General features: G+C 31.2%; 1 non-coding gene across 2 annotated transcripts; it reads left to right on the top strand.

Moving 5' to 3' along the window:
• Positions 1–7,338: 7,338 nt before the first annotated feature.
• LOC102667225 (uncharacterized) lies at positions 7,339–10,498 on the top strand. 2 transcript variants are annotated; one of them, XR_005890476.1, is made up of 6 exons: positions 7,339–7,571; positions 7,741–7,834; positions 7,990–8,054; positions 8,137–8,244; positions 8,396–9,026; positions 9,163–10,498. It is a non-coding gene; the product is annotated as an uncharacterized protein (transcript). The 2 variants fall into 2 exon arrangements; XR_414771.4 differs by having other exon boundaries at positions 8,137–8,253.
• Positions 10,499–10,504: the final 6 nt, after the last annotated feature.

Below are 10,504 nucleotides of genomic sequence, written 5' to 3'. Positions count from 1 at the left end.
ACCCTGGAACGATGAAATCTCCTGAAACGCCCTAACACCCTGATGCTCCGTATACGGCAACCAGGACACATCTGTGACGGTCAAACCATCACAACGTGCCCTGTAGGGTGCTCCTGTGATGCCCTTCATGTGCGCCTTCGACGTCAACCACCGGGAAGCACGTGGGGACGTCTCCTGGTATGTATCGTCAGTCACGCACTGGTGCACACTAGGGAAGTGCTCATAGATCCAGCACTACACAATAATTGAGGTTAACATAACATAAAAACATGTTTAAATCATAATCGAACCTAACATATTAATAAACACAAAATTTACCTGAAGTAGCGTCAAGTACCCCGCAAGCTGTCGGGTGGTGGTCCTACAAGCCTCATCTAACTGGTCATACATATGAACTAGCAACGCAACCCCCCAAGCGTAACCACCACTATGAGCGAGGTCCCGGAAAGCGTCAAGGTGGACCACATGCACGTATGTTGCACTCTTATTAGCAAAAAGAGTGCAACCGACAAGGTGCAGTAGATAAGCGCGAGCAGCGACAATCCACCGTCGGGCCTGACATCTGGCCTCATATATGTCTCGAACCCACCCTAATCGTACATATGCTCCACGTGTGAGTGCTGTCTCCGCTCTGGCCTCCTCCGCAGACACTTCCAGCAACTTCGTAAGCAAGAATTTGACCTCCTCCGTAGAAAGGGCGTGGAAACTGTGCAAGGCGCCAGTGATGGGCAAATGTAGGATTGACGACACATCATCCAATGTGATCGTCAGCTCTCCTACAGGAAGGTGGAAGGTGCTAGTCTCACTGGGCCACCTCTCCACAAATGCGGATATAAGTCCAGGATCGCCAATAATAACTGAACAATCTATCAGTGGACTTAATCCTGTGACAGCCACCAGGCCTTCAATCTCAGGCACTGGCCTCCCAATCAGTGTCACCTTCCTCCCATGTGACACTAACTTCAAATCAGGACGTTCCTGATTTGAAGTACAAATTATACAATTATTAAAAAAAATTAATCTTAAACAAATAAATAAACAATGACAAATAATTAACAAATTAAAATACCTGTCCACTCCACACGGCATGTGCAACATGCTCGGCAAATGATGTGAGCACTGACGGGTCTCGTGGACCACCAGGGAATCCCTCTGCAGCATCATCACCATCTGACCCCTCACCACTATCAGCACCCTGTGCGTCCACACGCATCTCAGGTGCCTCCGTAGGCTGCTCAGGGACATCATCAGTCATGTCAGCGACGTCCTCAGCCATATCACGTCCCTCCGCAGTCATCTGATGAACGCGTAGCCTACGGGCTGAGGCAGTAGGCCTACGCCTCTCAGGAACATCAGCAGCATCCTCATCAGCAGGTCTATCTCTGCCTACAACTCTACCTATTGCACGACCTAAACCTCGTGTTCTGGCCATGATCTGCAAATCATGTCGAACACGTATTTTTTTCGGTCAAAATATACACAATTTTCTTTATAAAAAAAACAACTTTATTTATAAACAAATAAGACTAACTTAAATCAAATTATTTTAAAACATACACAACATAATTTTTTTTAAAAAAATTAAATTTCATTTATAAAAAAAACACTACTAATGTAAAAAAAATTTATTAATAAACATCCACAACTTAATTTTAAAAACAAAATTAAACAACTTCATTAAAAAAACACAACTAAATTATTTAGTAAACATCCACAAGTTAATTTTTTTTTTAAAAAATAAACAACTTCATTTATAAAAAAAACACAACTAATATAAAAATAATTCATTACTAAACATCCACAACTTAATTTAAAAAAAAAATTAAACAACATCATTTATAAAAAAAACACAACTAATGTAAAACAAATTAATTAGTAAACATCCAACTCTTAATTTAAAAAAAAATAAGAAACTTTATTACTTAAAAAAACACAACTAAATTACTTAGTAAACATCCACAAGTTAATTTTAAAAAAAAAATTAAACAACTTCATTTATAAAAAAAAACACAACTAATATAAAAATAATTCATTACTAAACATCCACAACTTAATTTTTTTAAAAAAATTAAACAACTAATGTAAAAAAAATTATTTAGTAAACATCCACAATTTTTTTAGAAAATAAAATACTTCATTTATAATAAAAAAAACTAATTAATTTTAAAAAAAATAGTATTTTTATAAAACTTCCAAAACACACAACTTTAATTATAAAAATAGACAACTTCATTTTAAAAAAAAAACACTAATTTTAAAAAAATCAACAATAAACAAAAACAAACACAACCACTTTTATAAAAAAAAAATAATTTACAAATTAAAATTTAATAAAAATACACAATGTAAATTATAAAAAAAACATGACATCAAAAACCCAAACCTCATTTTTCATAAAATCTATAAAACAAAATAATCAACAGAAATATAATAATTCATTTAAAAAAAACAAAAATAATTTTTGTTTAAAAAAAAAAAAAAAAAACCACTTTCCGGAAGAACACTTCTTCTGGAAATCCCAAACGTTTCCGGAAGAACCCTTCTTCCGGAAAGTTTCCGGAATAAGGGTTCTTCCGGAAAACGTTTGGTTTCTTTCGGAAGAACACTTCTTCCGGAAAGTTTCCGGAAAATGTTCTTCCGGAAGTTCCGGAAGAACCCATAACGGGTCTTCCGGAAGCCTCGCCGTCAGCCCCCTTTCCCCATTTTTTCCGGCACCTCCTGCTCTCGTCTTCTACCCTATGGTTCTGCTAACCTAAGGTTCTTTTAACCTAGCCTAATGCTACAACTACACAGTGCATAATAAAACCAAATGGAAGGTTAACGAAACTTACCTCGAACGGCAATGGCGTCCAAGCGAAAGAAGCAGCAGCTGGGCTCGCGGTGGAAGAGAATGCTCCCGGAAGAGGAAAGAAAAGAAACAAAAGCAGAAGCAGAAAGTGAATCCGGGAGAAAAGAGGAAGTGTTTTAAAATTTTTTAATGAAGGGCAAACTTGACCTTTCAATAAATTGCTGGGTGCACCAGCAATAATGCTGGGTGCACCTAGCATATCCCTTTCTCTGTGTGGTTGATTGATTGACACTATTAAATACAAGACATGGGGCCCCACAATGGGTGGATGGCACGCGATTTCCTAATTTGGGCCTTGTAGGGCTTTTCAACTAAGCTCCAAGAGAAATATGGCAGGAAAAAAAACAAGCGAGTATGATTTTTCTCCAGGCTTTGCCGAGCCCACAAGATAGAAGAAGAAAAAACGTGCGATACCACAGATGTTATTTTTCTCTTGAAAAATAATTATGCATAGACACTCTGTAAAGTTTTTCAGACAGTTATTTAATTACATCTTACCCAATCCATAAGTAGAAACTCTTTAAAATAATACTCGGTAAATTAATAAATTCTCTAAAATAATAAATTTGTCCGGTACCGACTTAGATCAATGTAAAAAAATTAAAAAAACTCGATAAAATAATAAGATAATAATTTTTCATTAGATCCTTACGTATCTGACATAGTTGATTTTGCAACACCTTTTAGACAAGAAGCCATCTTGTGAGATATGGTTTGAATACTCTAACACACACATTCATGTAATTTATATATGTCAAACTTGCTTAAGAATACATTGAACACATTTGTTCTTCTTGGTTACATTTACTGTACTTCAAAAGTTATTATTGATTTCCAATGCATATGAACACAGTAATTACTAATTTACCTTGTCCCAAGGTTTGCTAGCTGCAACATAATTTTAAGAGACATAGACTAATTTGCCTTTTTGTTTGATATGTACAGTATAATTACTTAAAAACTCTTTAAGTTAATAATTATTAATTTATCGATAAATTAATAACTCTTTAAATTAATAAATTTCTCTGGTCCTAACATTATTAATTTATAAAGTTTTAACAGTATATTATAAGTTTATTTGTTAACTTTCTGTTCTACAGTGTGCATAGATATTTTTAAATTTTTTTTTTAATATTTTATGGGGGTTTCTCTAATCTTTTATTTTATTTTATAAGGGGGGTTTCTCTAACTTACAGCAAGTAGAAATGGATTATACATTTCATCATATTTGATTGGTACAATTAATACTTGCAATTAATAATATTAAAATACTTAAGAGAATTGCATCTGCATCTCTTAAAAAAAGAAAAGAACTGCATGGGTTGTTCAACCCAATTTATTTGGGGGTAAATTAGACAATCTCATTTTATTATAGATGAATTTTCATAAGAATAAAACTTTTTTTACCACATGTATATAAAATTTAAAATAATTTATTGAAATAATATCCATAAGTTTGATTTTGATTTTTTTAGTATCACTGTAATTAAGACTTTAAACTTTCCAATAATATCTCAAAGTATTCTCAATAGTTTAGGTCCTTTGAATTCACTATGAGATTAATCCTTCTTCATAAATTCATCTGCCTTTGTCAATTGACTTACATTCATTTGATACTAATTTATGAGTGACACAAAAATAAGTGTCATCATGTGCGTGTAGCAAAAATAATATGCATAAGACATAAATATTATTATTTGATGAGATAAGACAATAGTGCAACGCACAATATGAAGAAGTTTGTTTTATTGATAATTTGTTTAGTCTAAAAAAATTTAGGATGAAAAAAATTATGAGGTGTTTATTATGAAATAGTAAAATAATTAATACATTGCTAGAGGGTTATATTATATGTATACTGTTAGATAGAATTAATACTTGTTTAACATTTATGCAGAGAGATAGAAATTGTGAGGCTTTTGCACATTGGTTACGTTAAGTAAAAAAATATATTTAACGTAATAAAAATATTTTAATAATTATAATATATATTTTCAAGAAAAATAATTCAACCAAACACATATTTTAATTATTCATAAGAATATAAAAGTATTTTCAATTAATTTTAGTAGTTAATCAAACACATTTTTTTAATAATATTTGGAAATAACATTTTCTTGTAATATATTCCTGATAAAAAATATTCTTAAAGACTATAAAAAATTATTCATGAAACAAATGTTCTGCGTTAAACCTTCTAAATGAAGACATGATATATTTGTACGGTATGACACATTTGTAAGCTGCTTCTCGTGTGTATTTAAGAATGTTAGATAAATATATATAAGGGAGAAAAATACCTGGATTATACTCTTGCCTGATTTTGTAATTTTAGCCCTTTTCAAAGAGTTAAAGGACTAGAGAAAGAAAAGACAAAAAAAGTTCATACTAATTTAGTCACCACTGCCATAACCTATATCCAATACCTAATAAACCTTGTTAAGATTTCAACTAATAATTTATAAGAATATAAACACAAAACAATCAAGACACTTCTTGAAGCCTTTCTAAAAGTTTCTTGAAATACCTCCAAGAATAAACACTTGTAGAACCCTTCTACAACATCCCTAGAGAGAAATCCACTCTCAAAACCTACAATCCCTAAATTAAGAAATGAGTTCACCTTGTGAATAAACACACAATTTGAGATCCTTTAAATGATTGGTCTTTCTTTTAAATATCTTTCTTTTAGAATTCTTAACATAACATATTGAATGATCACATAACATCTTGTGAATGATTTTTTATAGTATAATAAACGATTTAGATAATATTATATATCACTTAATTGATAACAAAAATTTAAAATAAGAATTTTAATATATCAGAGATATAATGTATGAAATTTTTTTATTAGAGACCTAAAACAAAAATCTGTCATTAATCAAGGACCTATAATTTTAAAATATTTAAGTCTATTAAAAGTTAATAATTATCATCCAAAATATTTTTTAAAAATTATTTGAATAATAAATATAATTTTAAAATTGTATATTTCTTTTATAATTTTAAAAATTAACTACATAAATAAAATATTATTTTGTATAATTGAGTTAAAATTATATAAATTTTACAATGTTCATAATTAAGAGTTAAGTTTTAGAAAAAATATATGTATTTATCATTTGAATATAGTTTATATTATATCATATCACTATTTGGTTTGTATATGATGCACACTAAATATTGAACATGATTAAAAATTTATTATGCTCATATTCTGTCGTCTTATTCTAACTGTCATTATATCTTGTCATCTCTTATTCTGACCACCAATTACATGTCTATATTAACATTTTAGCTTCTTTTAAGTAAAGATTATAAAACGATCGCGAAAATGCACAAAATAAAAAAAAAAGAACGAAGATAATCCCAATATTATTTTTTCTCGACAAACTTTCTTTTGCGATGAGTGAATTTTTCTTCCCTCGTGTCGAATGCCATTATCACCTTTGCTCGGCCCGAAAAGAATGTTATGATCAACTATAGCTATTATGAAGCCAGTTTCATCTTCAAAGCCAAATTCCTTTTTTTAAAAAAAAATCTTCAAAGCCAATTTTCCTTGCATTAAAAGTGGCCATTCAAGTTTAATCCTGACAATTGCCATGTGATTTGGATCAATTTCAAAGCTAAGAACTTATTCAAATGATGGGATTAAATTACATTATATAATTTGATTAATATAGTTAGGTTCAATTCATTTAATTAACAAACCAAATTAATTCGATTTCTGTTCGATTGATTGAATGCGTATAATTAATTAGGTCCTACTGACACGAGAATGAACTAAGTGCTATAAAGAATCATAAACAAATACACAATCTCTATCGTCTAATAAAGTCGTGCATGAAATCATAAGCCATAGTAGGTTCCACAGATAAAGTTACAAGACTTTTTCTCAGGAAAATTGCCCTAGTTGTCTTTTCAGGTTTGACTTCCTCAACGTACATATATGTAGAAGATCCCCTCCTGTCAAGGTCTTGGCAGTCTTAAACTTGAAGATTTCGTAACATTAATTATGTTTAGAAGACATGGAAATACAACGTGGCCTTGATTTTTTTAATTTCCTGCAACCAACTATAAAGACTTCAATATTTGTTTGTTTGCTTCTGCTTTTACTTTGCTTTTAGCCTTCAACCAAAAGAACTTTTGCTTTTCTCTTGTTTCTCTTTTTTTGACTATTTGATCATTAATTCCAGCACTGCAAATATGACAGCTTTGTTTTTATTTACTTTAGGTACTGCACTACTACAAAAGTGTGATTCAACATTCTAAGTCGGTTATGAAATAATCGATATAATAAAGCTTGCGGTGGCATTTTTGAAATTAATATCAACTTTTTATAAAGCTTAACGACGGGTCTTGTAAACCACTTTTGATACAAACGTTACAAAGACGGTTTTTATAAAACCGCCTTTATTTGTAAGCCTATTACTACGGTTTTTTACAAAAACCGTCTTTGTCTCATTTGTAGTTATTTTTATTAATTATTTATGCTTCAGTCTTTGGAACGCACATGCCTTTCTTCCATCTTCCTTGCGCCCTTCACCCTTCACCCTGCCGTGACCTCCCATACATCTCACTCTCGCCCTTCACCCTGCCCTGACCTCCACAAGCTCGTCGTGGACATTTCCCAACCTGTGCTCCGTCCCGTCTCCGGCGAAGGGTAGGGTTTTTGTGAGAACAAAAACACCTAACCCTAATATTGCTGCCGCTCTAAGAGGTAAGGGTTGTGTTAAGATGCCTATACCCACAATGTTCAATATCCTTAGTTTTTCTTTTTTTCCCATTTTCTACTGAAAAATCCGATTTTGTTGTGTTAGAATAGTAGAGATTGTGAATTTGGGGATTTCGTGAAATGGGTTTTAATTTTGCTTTTTGTTTGATTGTAGTGGTGGGATTCGGAAACAAGCATGGACCAAACTCTATGTGTAGTGGTGGGATTCTATTTTGCTCATCTCTTACACCAACAACACATTCTCCATGGTACGAAAACACATGATGTTTTAGTTGTTTGAATGTGTTAAGTTTTAGTTTGTGTTTAACTTGCTCTTGTTGGAAAAAAAAAATAAAAAAAATAGGACTATGTGCCCACAGTTTTTGACAACTTTTTGGATCCAATATATTTTTTGGATCACCAGATTCAGTGCTCAGGAGGATGAAGATGAACCTCATCCAAATTTGTTGAGGACCACAGTTGGAAATGGTCTACTTTGTATCCCTAGAGCTTGTGGGCTTGCAATTACTCCTACAGTCTATATTTAAACCTTTCCTTTCTTGAGATGCAGGTCCTCCGGAATCAGTTTTTGACTGGACACGGGAAATAGACTCAGATTTGTCAAATCAGAATATCAATAACCAAGCATTCTCAAGAAAGCATTGGCGTCTTTTACAATGTCAAGATGGTTTGCTACATTTATTTACATGATAGAGCACATTCCTATTTTGATTACATAAAAGAAAAGTTATTCAAGATTTCTAGTGTTTACATGATTTGATATGTAGAAGTTGTATAAACTGAGATGATTTTATTTCTGAAATCTGCAGGACTTCGTACTTTTGAAGAACTTGGTGAAGTTGTGAAGTTGATTACCTTGTGCGTTATTTCCTGTCTTTCTTTATTTTCATGGTGAACTACATTTCATAGGATACCAACATTATGCTTGTTGGAAAGATGTTGTTCTAGTCTTGTAGTTGTGACAACATTATCTGAACACAAAAGCCTTGCGTTGTCTACCCCCAAGTGATGTAGACCAATTTTTGGGTTCTCTCCTTAATCCTTATATGGCTTAACCCCAGGATGTTACTATACAAGAGGACTTGCTGTATAAAGTTCTTTTCCTTGTTTTATTTATTCCTGTAAGTCGAATTTATAATGTTTACTATTGCTATCCGAATTTGGGGAAGCTATAATGACCTCTAACTTTTTTGGATCTCTTTTTTTAAAAATTATATCTAATATAAATTTGGCAATAAATTTGTGCTATAGACAGAGTGTTGAAAAGGAAGAGTCATTGAGGAAAAAAGGGCATGGGAAGAAAGCAAGAAGATGTGGGTGGTAGCAGGCCCTGCCATATGGTTCCTTTTACAGTCTTGAGATCCGGTACAACACTGTTTTGATTCTTCTTACAGGCAACATGAAAAATGCTGAAGTGTCTATTGATGCTCTGGCCATATGGTAATCTTGTTCTTTTACTTTTGTTTCTAAATTTCATAATAAGATATAAGAGACATGATATCCCTGCTTGTTCATATTGAAATTAATCTGTTTATTTAATCATAGTATAAATGCATATTTGAATATTTTTTTGCAGCCTCAACATTAGTGGGTGGGAAATGATGATAGCCCTTGGTTTCTTTGCTACAACAAGGTACTTCTTTTTCACAATCTCTTTTTTTACTTTCAAATGTATGAGGAATAAAACAAAAAGGATTGGAATTTTGACTAAAACATAAATAAAGTTTTATAATAAATAAAATAAGAGTTTAATAGACATAAGAGTGGAAATGGATTGGGAAACAAAGTTTTATATAATTAGAACTATCTTATTTTAAAATATTGAAAACATAAATCTGACTTGTTATTTGTTATAGACTTCTTTTTAAGCTTGACGTAACCTAATTTTTTTTAATATCCATTTTGGCCTTTAAGTCTGACTTGTTACTTGTTATAGACTTCTTTTAAAACATAAATCTGACTTTTTAATTCATAATATATTCTTTTTTTTACTTAGATGTGGCTTATAAAAATAAAATAACTACTACTCAAGGCAGGGAACTAGGGAAAGAATAGGTACGTTAGACTTTGGGCAAATTTGTCTAAAGTAATTTTTTTAAGAATGTTTTTAAAATGTTTTTCTAAAAGTAGATAAAGTTTATCTATTAAAAAAAAGCAATTTTCTGTTTTCTTAACAAAAAAATAATTTAGACAAACACATGAAAAGCTGCTTAATTATTAATTTGTTAGTATGTTTTTTTAAAAAAACTTAAACAAATGAACCTTTTATAAAAAATGAGTCTGACTATTGTTTTATAAGCTTATCTTTAAGGTCTAATATAAGATACACGATAACTTATTTAAAAATTCATTTTGCAATCATACTTCAAAATAAACATAGATTTATCCTTCAATAAACTTATAAATTTGACTTTTTTATATATATCAACATTCCTAACATTTAAAAAAGTAAATAAATTTATGATTTTAATAATAATAATAATAACATAAAGGTTTATATAAACATTTACATTTATATAATAAAATAATCTGTTAGGCTTTAAAATATTTTTTGAATGACTTAAGGTGTAACATTTTTAACTAGTTATACTTTTATAAAATCATTAAGCTAGTTTATTTCCTAAAAGAAGTCTGGTATGACTTGACTGGACGTAGTCTGTGTATAAACTATTATTTACATAGGCATTACCACTGCACCCTCGTATAAGTAATAATAAGAGTCTACCACTAGCCATGTGCATTTCTATAATAATCAAATCTTCTGTTGACACAAAATAATAAGTATTTTCTAGCTATGAAAAATTAACTCTAGTAGGGATTCGATTAAGCTTCTAAGTTAGTCCTGTTCAGTTAAATTAATTGGGGTTTCATAATTTGCTGTACTAAGTTCCTATATTTAATATAATACATAATTTGCT

The sequence above is a fragment of the Glycine max genome, assembly GCF_000004515.6.
Source record: "Glycine max cultivar Williams 82 chromosome 6 unlocalized genomic scaffold, Glycine_max_v4.0 Gm06_scaffold_183, whole genome shotgun sequence".
NCBI lineage: Eukaryota > Viridiplantae > Streptophyta > Magnoliopsida > Fabales > Fabaceae > Glycine > Glycine max.
The sequence above is the reverse complement of the archived record's forward strand: the minus strand, read 5'-3'. Positions and strand labels throughout refer to the sequence as shown.